Genomic DNA, 20,749 nt, shown 5'->3' on the forward strand with positions numbered 1-20,749 from the left:
CGTTCAGTTTGTGAATATTTAGTGACTCTCTGTTGTAAAAAAATCTAGCAGGCGAGTGATTGGGATGTTGACTACTGCTGTATAACTTGGTAATGGGGTAATATGGTAGCAAGTATAGAACCCCGTTTTACACTTTGCTCAATGTCAACGTCGCAATTCTCAGACGCCAAATACATTGTCCGGTCTGGCCTAGACCGCCAAGGCGTAAGCTTATATTCCCTTCCAAGTCCTCGTCGAAATTATTGGCAAAGCGACGAAAGATATTGATTTTATTGAATTATTATATCATTTGATTGCCCCACTTAATACATTTGATACATTCAATAAGTACTTTAACATGGTGGCATTATGTGCCCGAGCCGTCGCTATAGGTATCGTGTACATTAAAATAGGCTATCACGTCACTGAAATGTAGGGTTGAATTGGCAATATGACGTCACGTGACGTCATGAGGTTCACGTTCGCGTTCACACAGAACCTTTCGAAAAGGTTCGCGTTCACACGAACCTGAACCTTTCAGAGGTTCACACCATCCCTACTATTCAGTGCCGACAATTTCGATGACGGGACATATAAATATCGAAGGGTTTGACCAACCAGCGGCGGTCAATTTGGGCTAAGGTTTTATCGCCACCGATCGTTTTGGCGCCGCACTTTGCCTAGCCGTATGTTGGTAAAAACTTAATGTGTTCAATGTTCATGGGTCCTGACGCGGGAGGGGTGGGCCTTGAAGTATTCTTGCACTCACTCGTTGCACAACCATACCCTAACCCAGGGGTTCTCAACTTCCCTCGTATAACGGGCCGCATTTTAACATCCAAAGACCCTGCGGGCCGCAGAACATTATCACCATGTATTTGTAAACTACTATAAAATTTAGGCTACTGTAGCCTATTTACCAGTCTTAGACGGGCATTTAGTACATTTTTATGCATTCTAAAGCATTAATGGACGGCGTTCGTAAGTTTGCAATTTCTGTTTTTTGTGAGAATATCTATCTTCCAGTGGCGTAAGTAAATCTCTTCATGGAGCAAAGGCCTACATTGTATTCGTTGCCAAGTCGGCATATGCACCTTCAAACCCTTCCACCAGAGAACCGAACTCTCTGTTTCAATGCGTGAGCCAGCAAGTATGAAATTACGGTAACTTATCACTTTGAGCTCTCAGGGATATGAGAAGTCTGGCGTTTGGGGTCATTTCTGAGCAAACCAATCAACTCCGCTCTTTTCCTTCCATGGCTGGAGCCCTACACCAATAGTTACAGAAGTCAGCTTTGTCAAGTTGATGTTTTTGACTGGTCCCCTCTCCCCTCCCCACGTTTGCCCCGTCAGCATTTCCTCTGGAAATATGTCCAGCCTGATAAAACGCACCTGGATAATTAGCTATGTAATGTGTGTGGATTGGAGTCGGTGGATTCGTCCAATGCCAGGCTAAAGTAGTCTACGTAGCAACGTGTTTCAGAGCATGCGATAAAAGATCGACTGACATTGCTGTTAATCCTCTGATCACGGTTGAATCAGACAACCGTAGCTTCGAAATATGTCAGGTGATGTTGGACCTGCTGCTAAGTTCTGGAAACAGCGAATATTCGCACAGTAGGCCTACGTTAAAGTTTTATTGAATTCACACCTTCTCTAGCAGATTCTAGGGTTTAGCGATATTCCAAGCAATTTTGAACAATGCGGCTGTAACGTCGGCAATTTTTCCAATGCCTCGAAATATGGATTGCTGGGCTTGAAAGCTAGCTACTAGCTAGGAACGTTTTCTCTAAGATCAGGCGATATGTATAACTCCAGACGAAACTATCGTGTTATCATTTTAAGCTTCTACAGTTCGTTACAACAACTGTTCTTCGACGAATGTGACACATCGGTCTTCCCTAACAATACCTTTCTAGTAGTAATTGCGTTCATATTGAAAGATGTCGCGGGCCACAAAATAATCGTCTGCGGGCCGCGGGTTGAGAACCCCTGCCCTAACGCATCCCAACGGTCTCCGGCGGTATTTTCCGGAGAAACCAATGTAGGACAAATTTATCGTGAATTCAAACCGATCTGTGTGATACAAAGGTCGACACGTTTTCATGATCAAGCCATAATTGTAGTAACGGCTTCTGTGCGTGTCTCGCTTACTGGCTACAGTACACAACACAGTGACCTCGGAAGTACAAATTAATCGCAGGGTAGAGCGCTACCCAAAATTACACCCTTGTCAACCCTTGTTTGGGTCGCGACCAATATTTCAAGAACCTATGCCAGCAAATGTGAGTCTGTAATGATAATATTTGATACTATATTCATGCCAGGTACTATTCGAACCGTTATTACGAAATTATGATAATTGTTGAAAGAAAGAAAGCATCTAAACAGAAAGTCGATTTTACGTCATTTCCCCCGCAAGACGTTGATTCAGACGTGCCGATTCAGTATATGCCTGCCTCTACACCCGCTTTCAGTCCTGACTTAAGATTAAGTCATAATAACAGCTTGTGCAAATCTTGAATCACTGCGGCTGGTGCGAGATAACGTTATTGCGATAGCTGTGATTGGTGGTTCGTCGTAAGTCAAACAAGTTCTTACAAATGGTTCGCAACTCGCAACGATAAATGTTAGGAACCCACTGATCATCACACGTAGGAAGATGTCCCATATTTGCATGATTCTCATCCGCACTGCAATTATTTTCATCCGCATAAGTATGTACCGTCCCACAGGTTGGAAAGCACTGATAGGATAGTGTGTGATATGTGTGGTATATGATATAAGGTTGGCTCGTATTTGGTTGGTTGCTGATGTTGCTATCTCGTTGTGTTTGTCTATTGTTGCTTGCTAATGCCTTCACTACGATTTCTATGTACATGGGAATTCAATTTAATATCACGCCCTGTCACGGTGGCAGTGAAGCGGTAATTCAATACAAAACTGAGATGAACCTTGCGTCGTGGAAAATCGCACTCATTTTCAAGACTTCTGCTCAATATATCATGCTCGTCTGTATGTAGAATTAATAAAATGACTGGTTTCTATTTACTGGAAACGGGCTGGACGGAATCATGATCCTATATTTTCGCACAGTGACAGAGAGAGAGTTATGTCTGATAGCGCGGTCGGTAACCAACTTCAACAACGTGTTCCCCGACATCAGCAGGCTTAGATTTTGAAGACATGGAGTTCTGGAAATAAAGCAGTCAACTGCCCGACGCTGAGGAGGACGCTATTAAAGTCCAGTGTCACAAGATCACTTGCTGCCGGTAGATTTGTGAATATAGACTTTGAAAAGCAAGTGCAATTTCGTAAACACAGTTCATTGGTACATTTTTTGATATTGTTTTCTTTTTGCACTATAACCCTTCGGCATGAAGACACAATTCAGGAAGTCCAATTTTACAACCTTCTCCTCGCCACAGGCCGTAAAACATTTTTCATAGAAATTGTACTTGCTGAATACGTTGCTTTAGAGCAGTGATTCCGAAATCGTGACCGGAAAATACCGAGAAGGAAATTACCGAGAATGTACAATACCGAGGATGACAGTACCGAGAATGTAGAATACAAAGAATGGGCATTAGTCTACCGACAATGCTATTACCGACAATGGACATTACCAAGAATGGAAAATACCGAAGATGACACTACCGAGAATGGACAATACCGACAATGCTATTACCGAAAATGACATTACCGAGAAAGACATTATCGAGAAGGCATTGTATACGTAATTCTCGGTAATGAGCATTCTCGGTTATAGCATTCTCGCTAATATACATTTTCGGTAATTTACGTTCTCGGTAATGTCCATTCTCAGTAACGCCCATTCTCGGTAACAGTATTATAGGTAATGTTAATTCTCGGTAATGTCCATTTTCCGTAATGAACAATTGAGCATTCTCGGTAATAGCATTCTCGGTAATATACATTCTCGGTAATTTTTATTCTCGCTAATGCCCATTCTCGATAATACCATTCTCGGCAGTATACATTCTCGGTAATGTCCGTTCTCGGTAATGTCCATTCTCGGTCGTGTCCATCTCGATAATAGCATTATCTCGGTAATAGTAGGTTAGGGTTGCCATACGTCCGGAATTTCCCGGACATGTCCGGAATTTCCCTGAAAAATCTGCGTCTGGGAGGAATTTCTAAAATATGCCTAAATGTGCGGAATTTTGAAAGGCTTCAAACAAGCTCAAAATCTGTTCATAAATCAACATAAACAACATTATTTTTAAGCAGATTTATGCTATTCAAAACTCTTCTTCGCGCCGCGCGCGAGTTAATGCAACCTATAATGATATTAGTATGGGCACTAGGCACCACCCTCGTAAAATATGCCGATTGGATGCTTCAGTCACGGGCAGTGGTTCCAAATCTTGGGGTCGTTTGCCTTTATCTGCGGATCGCAATGACTTTGGACCTAATCAGCTTCCTAGGCCGTGAGAAAGTTTGGGCAAGCTGAATATTTTTTAGTAATCAGCTTATCAAGTTTTGAACTTTGCCACTGAACATTTTCAAGTTGGAAATGAGGTGGCGACCAAGCAAGGTTGGGAATCACCGGGTGTGCAACCTGGTGGTGCATTTTATAGTAGCCTAATATATGGAAGAATCAATATTATTGACAGAATTCATATATAAAATTTAACAGCCAAATGCATATAGTAAGTACACAAGTTACATCGACTACCCTATGTTGGGCCAAAGATCAGTGCTCTTTTGGGCGGATGGGGGCAGAAAAAATGTTTTTTCGGACCTCATTAAAACACAAAACGAGATAGCCGCACTGACCTAATAGCAGGGCTGTCAAACACAGTCCTGACAGGCCAGACACGGCCCGCCAGATGATTTCATCCTGCCCGTGGAGGAATCTATTGCAGACCCTACGCAAGTAGCAATCACCAAAGCTCACATTACAGATGGCCCAATTCATGACCAATGTTCCACTCCATTCCTGTATAGTGTATACAGTCGATGCGCAATGCTTTGATATGGTGACGTCATATTGACGGACAATGTGTTACACCTCATTTTATAATCCGCTAGTGGGCGCTAAAGAGTGTCCGGAATTTGCTTCACAAAAATATTGTAACCCTATAGTAGGTAACCTTCCAAAAGTCGACGCTAGCGCTCCCTGGGGGCGTTTACGACTCCGAAGGGGGCGCTAGTTACTAATTGGGCGATTAGCGAGCGCTGGGAGAAGAAGGGGGCACTATGGATAATAGGAAACTGTTTCGTAAAATCCGTTAATTTATTGCTCTCAATGCGCACCGAAGTCGTACATGGTGATTCAATCAAAAATAGTCACCACCATTGAGTTTTCCAACTAACCAGACAATCAATCAAACTACCAAAAGACTAATTATTCAGTGACACTTAACGAGCGCAAGTTATGACATGAGCACACATTTAAAGTTATATATATATAGCCAGAACGCCGAGGTTTGAAGCGCATATTGCACCCCAACGAAGCTCCATGATTAAGTAGAAAAATTGGATTGTACGTAAGGTTGCATTTAAAACAAACATGTATTCTATATGTACAATGTACAGTAGATTTACGTGCACGACTGCACGAGTGCACGTACATATTGCTGGCTTATGGATCAGAACTCGAAGATCTCAGAAGAATACCGTATCTCTCTCTCTCTCCTTCGATTAAAATCCATGTCTCGAACCCAGCCTCGTAACATTCAAATTGAAACTAGCTCGCTGAATCCGGCGCTCGCCTTGCTCTGACATGTTGAAGAAGGCGAATATACATCTCCGACATCCAAAATGCCATATTTTGATTCATTACTTCCGCTCCGTAGCGTTGGCAGTAATACAGAGAGTAGCTGCTATATATGATACCATTTAATACATGTTAAAACACCATCAGAATACGCCATGGAAAACACATTGAATGATACGAATATAACAATTGATCAGCAGAGTCATCTTGGGCTGTAAATTAGGGCTCTTCAAAAATAACTTTTTTATTGATTCCAGCCATTCTCTGATTAAATTGTCAGGCAACCCTAAAAAACACAGCACACAAAATTTGGTTCAATTCTAACAAGTATAAGCCGTCGCAGAGCCAATTAAAATTTTTTATTTATCCGTAAATTTAAAAAAAAAAAATTCAAATTTTCCTGTCAACCCCATGAAATTGTTGCGCTGTCTTCAAAAACGATGCAAAACAAATTTGACTCAATTCCGACTAGTAAAAACCGAGTTATTTGAGTTTTTCGTTGATAATTTGCGGATTATTCACCAATCAAGGATAATTCGAGAATTACCAACGAAAAACTCAAATAACTCAGCGTTTACTGGTTGGAATCGAGTCAAATTTGTCTTACGTCGTTTTTGAAGACAGCGCACAAATTTCATGGGGTTGACAGAAAAATTTTATTTTTTAAAAACAATTTTTCTGCGATGGCTTATAGCCTACTTGTTAGAACTGAACCACATTTGGTGTGCAGCGTTTCTTAAGGTGACCTGGCAATTTAGTCAGTGAATGACCGGGACCGGAAAAAAGTTATGTTTGAACAACCCTACTGTGCAAAGTGTGGATGTGCGCCGATTGCGGCATCGCTATCCACACCAAATACCTACTCAAGTACAAATACACTATAGTGTTACACAGCGATTAATTCACAATATCATGATCCCACAAAAAACTCAAATGGACTGCAGGTAGCAACCTGAGACTCCTTAGAACACCGATAGTACCAAACGTCGACATCTTCTCTAGCTTGATTGCAATCGTACCACGATATGAGAATATTTCGCCCGCTTAATCGCATTCGCTCCACATAATCCGATACTGCCAAGCGAACAGGAAGTTGTTCCACCCATAAATAGGGAATTCGAAGTACATGGAGTCTATTGCAATTGTTGAAAAGTGTGTCTAGCACATGAATGATTTGGGGAACAGCGACCGTGCCCGGAAACTTGCCTTCGATAAACATCCACCGCAATTGCTTGCACTTGGACAAGCTGGAATAGATTTGTGAGAATTGCAATTGATCATGGTGCAGTTGGAGATGACTGATGTGCGGCATCAACTGTAAACACTCGGTAAATCCTGTATATTGACAATCACGACGGCAACCTACATCTACAAGCCAGGGATATATAGAACTCCGGGATGGCTGACTTCTTTTTGGCCTTTACCTAAGTAGGTCCAGAAAGTCACCTGCAATCTGCCTCGAAATATCCACTTTTCTGCAAGCTAGCGATACAGCTGTTTCTAGAATAACGATCCTCAACCTTTTGCGGAATAGTAAGTGAGTATTCTTCCCTTATCACAACCTTACTGCTGTATAGACAACCTAGTAAAGTATGACACTGCTGTATAGCCAACCAAGTAAACAATGACAACTCTGAATTTCAGTAAATCATGAATGTGTTTAATTTCTACACATCATATAATCTGCATCAGGCTATAAATAACAGGGTGAATAACGAATAATATCAGCGTCTTCTACCTATTTACAAGCCATTGTCGGAAACCTTGCAGCTGAGAAGGGGGGGGGGGTAATAGGATTGATTAAATTAACCGTTTCAATTCGCGTTAATCGACAATTACCATGGAGTATAGGGTTGCATTTAAAACAAACATGTTCCAAACCAGGCCTTTGTATAAAACATACTTTTTTTAAGCCATGACGTCAAGAATATTCAATAGTGACGTCATATTGGATTGACATTGACAATTGAAAATATAGTGTAAATATAGCTCCTTTGACGAAATATCTGTGCTATTTCTGTTGAATCGACTATTTTGAGGGTTCCAGCCATCCCATATCGATATTAGTCGGCTATATCGGGTGGTAATCGTCCGTAGGCTCATACGACACATATTTTGGAAAGTATTTACACAATTATGGCATAATTTTACAACTTAAAAAGAATTTTTTTCAAAAGGCCTTTGTTTAAAGCATGTTTTAAACATAGTGTTTCAAACACCGTTTGTTTTAAATGCACCCCTACCATGGAGCATTTCCAATAACGAAAAGATAGCACGGCCTGAAAGGACTCAAAATTGTGATAGCAGCATTGTCAGCTTCTATGTCACTCAATGAAAGTTGATCAAGAAATCAACACACCATTGATACTTCTCTTCAGGTTCAAATGTAGCCAGGGTAGCAGTTTGGTACACATCATTATCAATTTAAGAAGCATTCGGTAGACCCAGTTGTTGAATTCAGCTGATATTTTGTTCACCGAGAAATAGTTTCATGACCGCAGTGACGAAATTACCACCATGGCTTAACGGTACATCACGAATGGGCCTCCTGAAGCATTTCATGCCATTTATCAGTTAAGAAATATTCAGTATCATTGTCTTGCAGATTTTCCGATAGAGCGATAGATGATTCCATGTCAAAAATCATATCGGTGAGGAGGCACGAGATCCAAATATTCAGATCGTGGCCATCTTTGCCAAGATTTCAATGGAATGTGCCCAGTATAATATATCAGGATATCCACTGTTGACGTGATGCAAATGCTGGAACATCGCGTTTGTTTTTCCGGAATCTGCAACAAAAATGAACAAATGATGTATTTAGAGACACAAATTAACATTAAGAATATATATAGATGTATGCAGAGTTGGTCAGTAATGAAGAACTTCTACTTCATTGCAGTACTCAAGTAGGTGTTGCCTATTTTAGAAGATACATCTTGTAATTTTGAAGCAGCCATCTCGTAACTTAAGTACCTTGCAGGCATTTCACTTTCTACAGCTACTTGAGGAAGTTTAAATACCAGTACGCCCGGGAATACGACTGTTACTTGAGTAGCAATGCCGACTACTTTAACCACATCAGGATTAATGTAAATCGCTCATTTAATAGTGTATCACTAGAATCAGCCAAACTTACCTTGGGCCGACTGAGGAGAGGTCCATGCGTTATTGCGACGATTTGACTAAACCTTGCAAATTGAAAGCAATCTTCAGAGTTTTCTCTTCCTCCATCGTACAGGACTATAGCCTATAGGCTATAAGTGTTTATATGGAAAAGACAGGCCGTATCTCAGGGTCGTATCGTGTCCTGACGATTGTGTTGGCTTATCCATTCAAGGGAGTGGGCATCTTCATGGCTTCAGTAAGAGCAAATGGTCAACAAATGCTGTGGCCATATACTGGGAGTCAGCCATTGGCAGTTCACAACAGTGCACTTCTGTTGAAGTATAATTCCAGTACTATAGCATTGAGGTGCCGTTCATTAACAAACATATGCCTGCCTTGTTTTACCAGACATGTAACTGATGAATACAGACATGTAACTGATGAATAGTATCTGTAACAAGAGATTGGATTCAACAGTTGTTATGGACACTTACAACTGCAACGACCTTGACGTGTTGTATTGTGTTTGTATTAGATTCAAATGTTTGGTTATCCTTAATTGAAATGCCTCTTGAATCTTGCTCACCGGTGGTGTACTCAGTGGCTCCAATTCTTACTAGGAACAATCCAGCAATGATCTGGAATACCGGTAAGCCTGCAATACCAGCACTACCTGCATATTCACATATTAATCTATAGTACAAGATCTTAACTGACGAAGTCCCTCCTAACGGTCGCCTTCATAGTTGACACGGCACAGTGTAAATGTACACTTGTACTTGTACAATGTACACTGTACAGCCTTGGATGGTGACATACATTCGCATAACATACCGCTAAATGAAAAACATACTAAATGAAAAACATACCGCAAGGCGTAATCAAAATCATACTGCGGATATCAATGTTAACGTTGGAAATTATTCTACATTTTGTTATCTTCTCACGATTATCAGCGCAGTAAAATATGTTACATAAGATACTACAGAAGCAGAGATATTCCGAAGGCGAGTAAATGACCGTACCGGTATACCGGTAAATTGCTGCTGAAGGAATAGGGCTAATACCGCAAAGTTTCAGCCTACCTGAACATCTCATAACCTAGTTAACCTCTAGCTTTATATAATAACATAAACATGGATATTATATGCCTCTACCGCTCTCAAAAACTTAAAATTACACACAGATGAAGCGGGTGACCGGAACGTGCATCAAAACTGAATGCGCGAATCTGGACCCACTTAGGTAATACCGCGATGACGCAATTGACGCAGTCAGCCATCCCGGAGTTCTATATATCCCTGCTACAAGCACTAACGATCTTAACTTGTGCAGATTGAGAAATATATTTTCCATTTGTTCAAGACCTATGAACCGAATTCCACGTATAGCCAGGTGCTCCAGTGCTGGCAGCTGTGCAATATAGACTAGATCCTTGGTGTTGATATGAATTAGAGAATAAAAGGAACACAATCGATGAAATGGGGATCCATAGATAAAACTTTCCAATTCTAATTTCGTCATATGTGGAAGAGCAGACACCAATTCGCCGAAAAATGTGGTTCTGCCACGTGGAAGCCTAGATGAGACTGATCCAAAGAGAAAGGGCGTTGGGTCCGAATAAGATCGATTTTGTATCGATTTATTAATGCAAATAGCCAAACCGCGTAACTGTTTCAAGGTTTTCGTTGCATGCAAGAGCTTGAATAGGTCTAACGAATAGCCTAGTAGATTGAGCTCCACTACACTCGTAAATGAACCCAGCCTTTGGAATAATTTTGCAAGGGCTTCAGATCTAATATTAAGAAATCTCCCAAGGTCTAGATGGGTCAATTTCGGCATCTCGCATTCTAAAAGTATTCCATTTACCGTGTCCGTGAGACACTCCAAACCATTATGTTCCACGTACGGAGACATACAGAGACATTGAAGCGATGGGAGCGAGAAGGGGAAAGACGCCCTATCACAGGTGCAATGCGTCACATGACTCGTCTGCCAAGCTCCAACAGGAAGAGATAGGACTATAATTCTGCCCAATTTATTTTTGTTGCATTTTTCCTTTTGAAGGCTATGAAATCCATAGTTTGCCAGGATATTCACAATTTTATCATAATACCCTGTATTCCGTCCGCCGGATATCATGTCGTCTGGATATATTGTATACTTATTACTTGGTTGCTTCAAAAAGGCTATGCAGTGATGGTGTGCTTACATATGAATGATCCCTGACGTTCCGAATTGATACTGGGTGCGATTCGTTATGACAGCACAGCTTGAAAAACTGGTCGACACATTATGCTTTCTCGATCGTTGCCACGCCGCCTGGATTCACAAAATCGACGTGAAGAATTTTTAGTTGCAGTATCTGAGCTTTGACATTGGTAACGAAATCCAACAACGTATTCCCTGACATTAACAAGCTCAGGTTTTCAAGGCGTGCTGTTCTTTGTAATAGAGAAAACAACTGTCTGTCACTGAGGAGGACACCTGTCAAGTCCAGTGTCAAAGAGCACTTAGTGTCGGTAGATTTGTGAATAATGACCTTGAAAACCAAGTGCAGTTTGGAAAACACAGTTTCTTAACGACATTTCTAGATTTTGTCATCGTTCTTTCGCATAAGTCTTCTGGCATAAAGATGCAATTCGTGAAATCCAATCTTACATCCAATCCTTTCACCACACAAGTGGTAAAACATTTTACATACAAACTGCACTTGCTGTATACGTTGCTTCAATGGTATATATTTCAATATTTCTCGCAGAATTATCCGAGAGAGTTCATCCAGATTGAAATAGTCAGATCTCGATGCATCAATTGCCGCCATATGTTCTCTATTCTTAAGGTTTCTGTTAACATAAAAGGGTAACAGTCAGCTATTTCACCCATTTTCAACCATTGGTAGTCTATAAGAAGGTGAGACCCATCGTTTTACCGAAGAGATTTGTTTAAAATTGAATTCAAATAATGTCATGTGCAATTACCTCCGACACACAACCCTTTGTACAAACACGAGCAGATTCGCTATTTACGGACGGGTATAGCCTAATAGACACTTACGTGACCTTTGACACGAACCAATCAGGTTGCAGCAGGATGTAAACAAAGAACAAGCCCGGGCAAGCTTACTATGAGCTCTTATGGAAAAAGGTTGAAAAATGAAGGTTTTAAGCAAGATTACGTTGAATTGGGGATGACTGGCCTTAATGAATAGTAATAGCGTAGAGCTAGTATGTGGTTGCAGCTTTTAATCTAGGATGAACATGAATGGTGGCAAGTACGCACCAGCGTGCTGTGTCCAAATGCACGGGTTTTTGACAACTTTTCTTATTAAGCGACGATTGTTGTATACTATACTATAGGATTGTGGTAATGCATATTTTGACGATTTCATAGGCTCCAGGTCTCGAGAAAAATTTTCAAGCATATCTCATGTTCAGAAATATATATACTATAAAATATAGCTGCTGCCACACATCACAATTTTTGTGTATTGATTATGAAACTTGAAAGCTATGGAGATTCTATCGAATTTATGGATTTGAGTGGAACAGCATCTTCTTCTAACACCGCGGAGAAAGCTACGAAGTATTTCATGGAGCGCTATGCACACGATTTAGGGATAAAGATTGAGGAGACAATCCACTCTTTTTAGAAGCAATATTCTAGTGAACAGCCAATGTTATGGCAACTTGCGGAAAAGTGAGATAACACACTCAATGGAAATACACGTTCTCGGAAAATCCATTATTGATTCGTCTTGCACTTGTAAGACAGGGTAAGTAAGGAAAAAGACATTTTTTCACAGACTCCTTCAATAGATATTTTAACCATGATTTATTTTCATATTAGGTTCTGATATATGCTCTCATGCATATGCATTGATTAAGACAATCCAGCACCTGAAGCTAAAAGGACTACATTGTGATTTGCATCAGCATCAGTGAGCTCCATCATGATTGACAAGCAATCTCTCCACCGTACTCGCAACCGATCAACTCCTGCCTGAAGGTAGATTTTGGTGTATCTGGTGTCTTCAGTTTTATAACATTCCATCAAACACAAATAATCCTAGAACATTTTCATCTGGAGAATTGTTCATTCAACGAATTGGGCATCTAAATGAGCTTCAATAATGCACACCACTGGAATATCTAGACATGCACTGTTGGTACAGACTGACCATGGCACCGCGCAATTACGATCCGTAGCATGCTATTAGGCATTACGATATTGACAATGGAACTGAATTTGCACAATTGCCGAATATGTTGCGTCATTCATTTTTAATTTTCAATCTTGAATTAGAGTATGCAATTAGTCCATATATATTTGGTTAGTTGTGATACACAATGCTGCATAGTATGACACCAGACAAAATTTTATACTCCTTGATTCTTCCGATCAGCTGTTCAATATGAATACGTTCTCTCGCCATCTTTCTTGTTGTGGAACAGTCTGGCTCAGGCATTTGAAGGTGTGTAAATCACGTGCAGGAATATTTAAATCTAGATTCAATTTCTTGATTTCAGACTCAATGGTGAATCCCTTTTCTGCCATGATAGCATTGCCTGGCTCACCATAGCTGAACTCCATCATTTTCTTACATTTCTTGTCGAATCCACATATTTAACTAATATTTCGATCTTAAATGCTCCCTGTAAATAGTTCCTGCACAAAAGTAAGTGTACCACAATCCATCAATCCTTTCAAAGTTGTATGTGATTTATTGAGAGTCAATAATCATTCTAGATTTGAGAAATCATGAATGAATGCAAATGGTGCATTTTTAAGAACCACATATCTACATGGCCAAATCGCGATTTAATGAAGCAGTTACATATGGCTGACCCAATGGTTAAATACTATGCTTACAGCAATACTATAAATTTGACGTCAGTAGGATAAGTCGGGCAATTCAGAAAGAATTTAATGTAGTCTAGCATAAAATTTCAGCTTCTCCGCATCTTTTGACATTATGATGCTCCTCTGAGAACTGAACTTCACTAGCAATAATTGTCCGCCAATTTGTAATTTTCCTGGACGAGTTTACTGTTTTGTGCTTCTATACTTCTTCCAGAAATTTGATTTTCTTGCGTTTTATCCATCGACTTCCTTTTTCTGCAGCTTCATAAAAGATATCCATCAAGCCTGCACAAAATATATAATATGTTTATTTTACAGAGCAATACTGCTGTGCAGGCACCTATCAAGGCGTACTCGTCCGACTCGTACAACGTATCACCGCTACCAATTTCAACTATTCGACTCATTATTGAATATATTGTTTTCAACAATTTCAATACATTACACACCATCAAGCAACAAAACTGGAGTGGAATAAAACGAGACACACACCAAGTCGATTGTGGCATCAAGTGTGACTGCATTTCAGATTGGACTCATTTTGAAACACAGAATTGTTTCATCTAGATCAGTGGTTCCCAACCTTTTTGACCTATCGCCCCCTTTTCAAGGTCAATACCGATCATCGCCCCCCAAATTTTGTGTACCGAAAATTGGGCATACAAACCTGTAATCACCGGCGGGTTGACTAAAAAAAAGGGTCAAATTTTCGGCTCGATGTCTAATTTGACACACTTTTGTAACTAAATTTCCGTGGGTTGACTAAAAAAAAAATAAAAAATGTCAGCCGTTTTGACGCGTCATCGCCCCCCCGAATCGCCCCCTTCGCTATTTTCGCCCCCTTTGTCCATTTTCGCCCCCTTCGTCATTTTCGCCCCCCTAGACCGCCAAATCGCCCATGTTGGGAACCACTGATCTAGATTCTAGATTATGTCACAATTCAATATTTTTGGTACAATAATAGATATGTCATTTTCTTAATAAAATGAGAATTCAGATGACTACAAGTAAGTCCACATGCCTTTATCCAGATTTTACATTCTTCCATGCATGTCATTGGCTCTGGGAAAGGTAAAAGCGCACACCAGGAACGGTCTGGGTAGCCATCTCCATGTTACGCAGGCTATTAGCACAGTATTTATCCTGATAGATACAATACACGAGCTAGAACAAAAAATGACGATTTCAGCCGGGAACAGATCATGTTGCCTAACATATATCATATTAATATGATCATTGAATATGCAGACAAGTGTCCAGTGTAACAGTAATTTGCTAGATAATGATACAGACTGTAGACTACTATATACAAATGTCGATTCCATAAATAGAACGCATATAACGCCACATAATGGATACCACACATATCCTGACTCAATATTCCTCTAATACATTCTATTCGCTACGACAATCCTATAGTATACGACTAAGGATAATACAGCAATAGTTGCTTCATCCGAAAAGTTGTCAGAAATTCATTCATTTGGACATACCATGCTGATGCGTGCTTGCCATCATTCATGCTTATTGTAGGTTATAACACTGCATATACATACTAGCTCTACGTTATTACCATTCACCAAAGCCAGCTATTCCCAATTCAATGTAATTTTGCTAAAAACCTATATTTTTCAACCCTTTTCCATAAGAGCTCATAGTAAGCTTGCCCGGGCTTGTTCTTTGTTTACATCCTACTGCAACCTGATTGGTTCGTGTCAAAGGTCACGTAAGTGTCTATTGGCAGTGAACTGGTAACCGTAAACGCAATGATGCGACACCGTAAATATTTATATATGTAAGTAAGACGACAGAGAAAATGGGATGGGTTTTTAATTTTTCCAAATGTACCGAGGTAACATCAATTTACATGCGTTAATGACGATGGTCAGATAAACTTCCTGGTGTTGACGAACTTATGCGTATGGTAGATATAACCCGCCATTAGCTACTCTCGCGCAAGATACTATAACTCGAAAAGAAAGAAATATGTCTTTTCATCTGCTACGATTCCGGATATGCTATATAATTAGCGAGTCCGCGATCTCCCGTGAATACATATCATATACATATGAATTGTTATTATAATGAATCAGATGATTTCAATCACATCAGTTCGCAGACGAATGAATATAACAACCTATATGCGGGAGATCGCGTGCCGCGAGTCCGCGACGCTATATATCCAGTCGATTCTCGTTAATTGAAGGCACTATGCACAGTGCACTATGCACTATGTTAGTCGTAGTATAGATAACTAACATACGGAGGTTGGTTATCTATAGTCGTAGGCTATAGATTGCTTTTTCGCAAAGCAAATGGCAGCAAACTTTTGGCTATTTTTCTGTCTGGCAAAGGGTTACTTCTAAGCAGGGCTTTGAAGCCGGAGCCCCGGAGCGTGCATTTTTACCGGAGCTGGAGCCGGAGCCGGAGCTCTACATAAAATTCAGCCGGAGCCGGGGATGGAGCTAGCTATTTCAGGGGTGGCTCCGGCTCCGACGTATATTTCATAGATGTCATTATATACGCAACAACCTTATCTGCTGAGTTCACATAATTCAACAGCAGGCCTTCGCGAAATTAAGAATTCTACTTTTTCCGACTAACCATGTTCCTGGGAATTTAACAGCAGAGCAGTCATATGTTCAATGTTCAATTTTCATACATGAGTGCCGAACCTCGGTATGCTAGATATGCCTGTGAATATTGTGGGTATTCGGCATACCCACAATTTCATCACCAACACAACCTTGTTGGCCATTTGTACGGTTCGAAAATACTGATCACTATGTATTACGCGAAATGAGATAGAGGATAAAAACGTGATATCGTTGCACATGTCGATATGACGACCACGAGCCGAGAAATTCCATCTCATCATTGCTATGAATCGGATGAGCAAATACTCGTTTTATCGTGATAGTTCTCAAATCGGGCTGCGAACGTTGACAGTGTTATTGAGTATGCAATTATGCATGAGAATCGGAATTCATTACTGCACATGATCGTCATTCACTTCAGTAAGGATTTTCAAGCGTGAATAGGTGATGGCAGAAGAGTAGCCCAAACGCCGTTACACTCAGCGAACAATTGTCGCGGTGCGAGCTACTCAATGCGATGTCAGAACCCCATGGTATTTTATTATGGAAACAAATTACTGATTTGATACAGGATTTCCAATTTGTAATCATCTGTCTCGTAAATTCGTTCTTAATTTCTGCTTGATACTCTAGTATTCCCGGATTATCGCGCACTGTGACTTGTAAATGTGCAATGTGCATACTGCACAGTTTAATTCGTTATGGGCATGGCGCAATGTGCATGGCACAGTATTCAATTCGAATATTCGATTCGTTTCAACGGGAAAATATTACATTCCTATAAACTTGATCGACACCGGATGGACTGGTAACTAGGGCTGGGCACAATGATTCGAGTACTCGAATCTGAATCGAGTATTAATTTTAATGATTCGAGTCGAGTAGTAAAAGTCGATTTTTTCGAGTACTGAAATTATACGTTCCTCGCCACTGAAAGGTAATTTGTCAACGAGAATTATAATTCCGATACTAATTTCCACTGTGGATGCCTTGAAACCTTGATTGGACGTATCGCAGCATACGAAAGATATAGTACAAGCTACTAACGTTACAGAAAATAACACATTTCCAAAATTATGATCATCCCCCAACATTGTCACAAAGGGCAAAGAAGTCCATATGATTGAAAAATACCGGAGTATCTGTAATGTGACGGAATACAGGCATCATATTCTTTGTGGTAGCATAAAAAGTGCTCAGTTGATCTTTGACATGTGACATTCTGTTATGACATCATAATGACTGATACTCGAATACTCGACTCGACTCGAAGCATATTATGTGATTCAGAATCGAATCACTCAGGTACTCGATTTTGCCCAGCCCTACTGGTAACGAGTGCATCAATATCGAACGTCAAACCATTGGCCATTTGGTACAAATCGAATTTTTATTGATAAGGTCGTGATGTCCGCCCATATTGCTCTTACTACAGTTACAGTTGAATATTATAATAATCGCTTATTTAAAGATTGAATTGAGCTGTATGGCTTAATGTAAGCGAGTTCGTGCCAGTGCTAAAACGCCGCATCAGCACACAGCAACGGCATGGAGTAAGTGCGTTCTAGTGCAACTATGATGTTATCGACAATTGACAAGTATTCATTATGACGTCACACGCCAACACGGCGGCACTTATGTCTTCGTTGCTGAATCCAGTGTTATTGACGACTGACAGACTCTAGATTACTATAGATAACTAACCTACGGGTAAATTAGTAATCTATATAGACCAGGGGTGGCCAACCTTTTCGGCTAAAGGCCTCATGAAATTGACGAACGAGTGCGCTGCCCACTGGCCACGCCAGGCGCGTAAAATTTTCAACGGTAATATTATTATTACTTGGGTATATTGTGGGTCGACTGTATACCACCCGCTGGGCTCAGTTTGCAGGGACAGGACTATTCGGCATCTAGACATATCGATATCGAAGATTTCCACTAATATGCGATAATCATTTTGTGCCTACATTTCATCGTCGACAATCTTTCTGCGAGCGCAAATGCTAAAAGACTTTCTATCGTAATTGCGAATATAGTTAGACTCAATCGGCTAAATCGGGCGTTTTTTTTCAATTTCAGGAGGGGCTAGGCTACAAAGTAAGAAATCGTGTGACAATTAAACACGCGAAGCCTGAAGAAAAATTTTACTACTCTTTTAGTTTATTGTAATGTACGATGATTTACTAAAAATGTGACTCGACCCTGGATCTGCCAATGCGTCGTAACTGATATTTTAGTCATCAACATCCCAAGTGTCGCGGCCAGACTAATCATATTTTTGGTTGGCCTCGCAAGTTCACAATCTGAGCCATTCAATTTCGATAATATAACAGGATTTCGACAATATAATGGCAAATTAGCTCGTGGGCTACTCAAAATCTTCTCGCGAACCACATATATGGCCCGCAGGCCGCGGGTTGCCCCCCTGATATAGACAGACACCTTCGATAGTTTTCAGAGCCGGAGCCGGAGCACTGGTAATAATGCAGCTCCGGAGCTGGAGCCGGAGCTAGTGCATGAGAAGTAGTAGAAGAAAGCTCCGGAGCTGGAGCAATACAAATTTACGGCTGCTCCAAAGCCCTGCTTCTAAGTTTGCATAATAATAGGCAACGACTTGGAATTTTTGTTATTAAAATCAAATCACAAAGCACGGGCATTTGGCACATATGGAAATTTGCACACAAATGTATTGCCTGTATACGAATAAATAGGCCTACCATCGATAATTGTTAAGTGCAAAACTAAATAAATATTCATGCTGAAACAGATCAAGTATAAAATCAGTTAAAATGGGATGTTTTACGGGATTTTCTGTTGTAGCCTACTCTACATCGCAAGGCCCATACATAATTTACCATCATGCCTTTAATGTATTGCCCGTAGTATCTCCTTTCAAAATAACTCATGTCGTGATGGAATCGCTCCCCTTATTTTTCTGAATAAGCTCCCATATTGTCTTTGAGCTCGTCTAAGTGAGCATCAAGCACATGTACTTTCATGAACATTCTGCACCCCCTGTTTCAATACGACGTTACAATATTGGCGACGAGTTCAGCATAGTTATCTTCATTGTTATTGCCCAAGAACCCATTCACCACATCTGCAAAGCTATCCGAAGCCTTCTTTTCAACATCATTCCGAATTTGGATAAAATCATTCGACTAGAAAATATTTTTGATTTGTGGGCCAATAAATACACCAGCTTTTACTTTAGCTGCTGATACTGCAGGACGTATTGGTAGCGCAAATATATGGGATTCGTATTGTGCGCCATATATTTCTGCCCACATGAGTAGGTGGAGCCAAACATGGTCACCACAGCACTACATAGATACCCACCGTGTGATACGTCAGTGACGTAGGTTTAGGGGATACAAGTGCCTCAGATATCGTCAAGAATGAGTGAATGAAATGAAATGAAATGAATTGAGTGAAATTATGAACCATTCAATGGTTATTGGTATCTTCTGTCGATGTTTATGAATGAATTGATTTTGAACATTTTTATTCCCAAAATCATGGAATTTTCATATTTATTGTTCGAAAATAAAGTGCAAAGGGAGAGGTGCGACTCAGAAAAGGCACAGGCGGGCCAAGCCACACCTGTGACAGTGCAACTCATCGTAAATAGCCTAGAATTTATATTAACTGATATTAATCAAATAAAATTATCGCGCTGATTCTGAAAATCTAAGTATTGATCGACTCCTAACATATATTCGCCGTAACGTAACGTTGCGTTACACACCTACATTTTTAAGGGATGTTAAAAAGCTCATAACCAATCGAGATTTTAATTTAATTTTAATTCGAATTTCCAATTGTGAATTTCATTCCAAGGCTTATCAGGAGTCCATGAAAATCGTAAGTGGGCTAGTTTTGGGCCGCATGCAGCTCGAAGTTCCAAGATTGGGAATTACTGATCAAGACTCTAAAATGGAGAGCTATATACGCGTAGTCTGCTACCTCCATGCTAGCCTAACAAAATGATCACGCCCCACAGGAGGAGTTGATTCGATCGAGCTGCGAAGCAATCGATCATCCACGGTAATGAGTACACTGTGTGGCAGCTGGTGGAGATCAATAGAAGTCGATATAGGCATGAGAGATATTTACTATTTAGTGATCGATGGCGAAGTCAACTGGCTTTTATACTCTGACTTTTGAGGGTGCATAATTTTGTCGATTTTTTTGTATTAATCGCATTGGGGAGAAGATCCCCAATTCCCCAGTTTGAGAACCACTGGTCTAGTTGAATCGTCACTGAATCGCGTTGCATCTATGCTCCTATTACGCCGTTTGTCCAGTAGAGGTTAACAGTCTCAGTCCTATCAGCCTATACCAGTGGTCGGGAACCTATGGCTCGCGAGTCATATATAGGCTTACCATACGTCCTCTTTTAAGAGGATTTGTCCTCTTTTTTGACTTTTTTGAAAGTGTCCTCGGAGGACGCCCTT

At 40.5% G+C, this 20,749-nt stretch overlaps 2 long non-coding RNA genes across 2 annotated transcripts; one reads left to right on the forward strand and one right to left on the reverse strand.

The window, feature by feature from the left end:
- Positions 1-7,359: 7,359 nt before the first annotated feature.
- LOC145436001 (uncharacterized) lies at positions 7,360-10,140 on the reverse strand. Its single transcript, XR_013914126.1, has 2 exons — positions 8,861-10,140; positions 7,360-8,513 (listed from the first exon to the last, which is right to left on the reverse strand). It is a non-coding gene; the product is annotated as an uncharacterized LOC145436001 (long non-coding RNA).
- Positions 10,141-11,870: 1,730 nt separating this feature from the next.
- On the forward strand, positions 11,871-14,296 carry LOC145436002 (uncharacterized). The gene is made up of 3 exons (XR_013914127.1): positions 11,871-12,604; positions 12,679-12,837; positions 14,011-14,296. It is a non-coding gene; the product is annotated as an uncharacterized LOC145436002 (long non-coding RNA).
- The last annotated feature ends 6,453 nt before the right edge of the window (positions 14,297-20,749 follow it).

This window comes from Botryllus schlosseri, chromosome 3 (genome assembly GCF_051294905.1).
Source record: "Botryllus schlosseri isolate E-star chromosome 3, Bs_hap1, whole genome shotgun sequence".
Taxonomy (NCBI): Eukaryota; Metazoa; Chordata; class Ascidiacea; order Stolidobranchia; family Styelidae; genus Botryllus; species Botryllus schlosseri.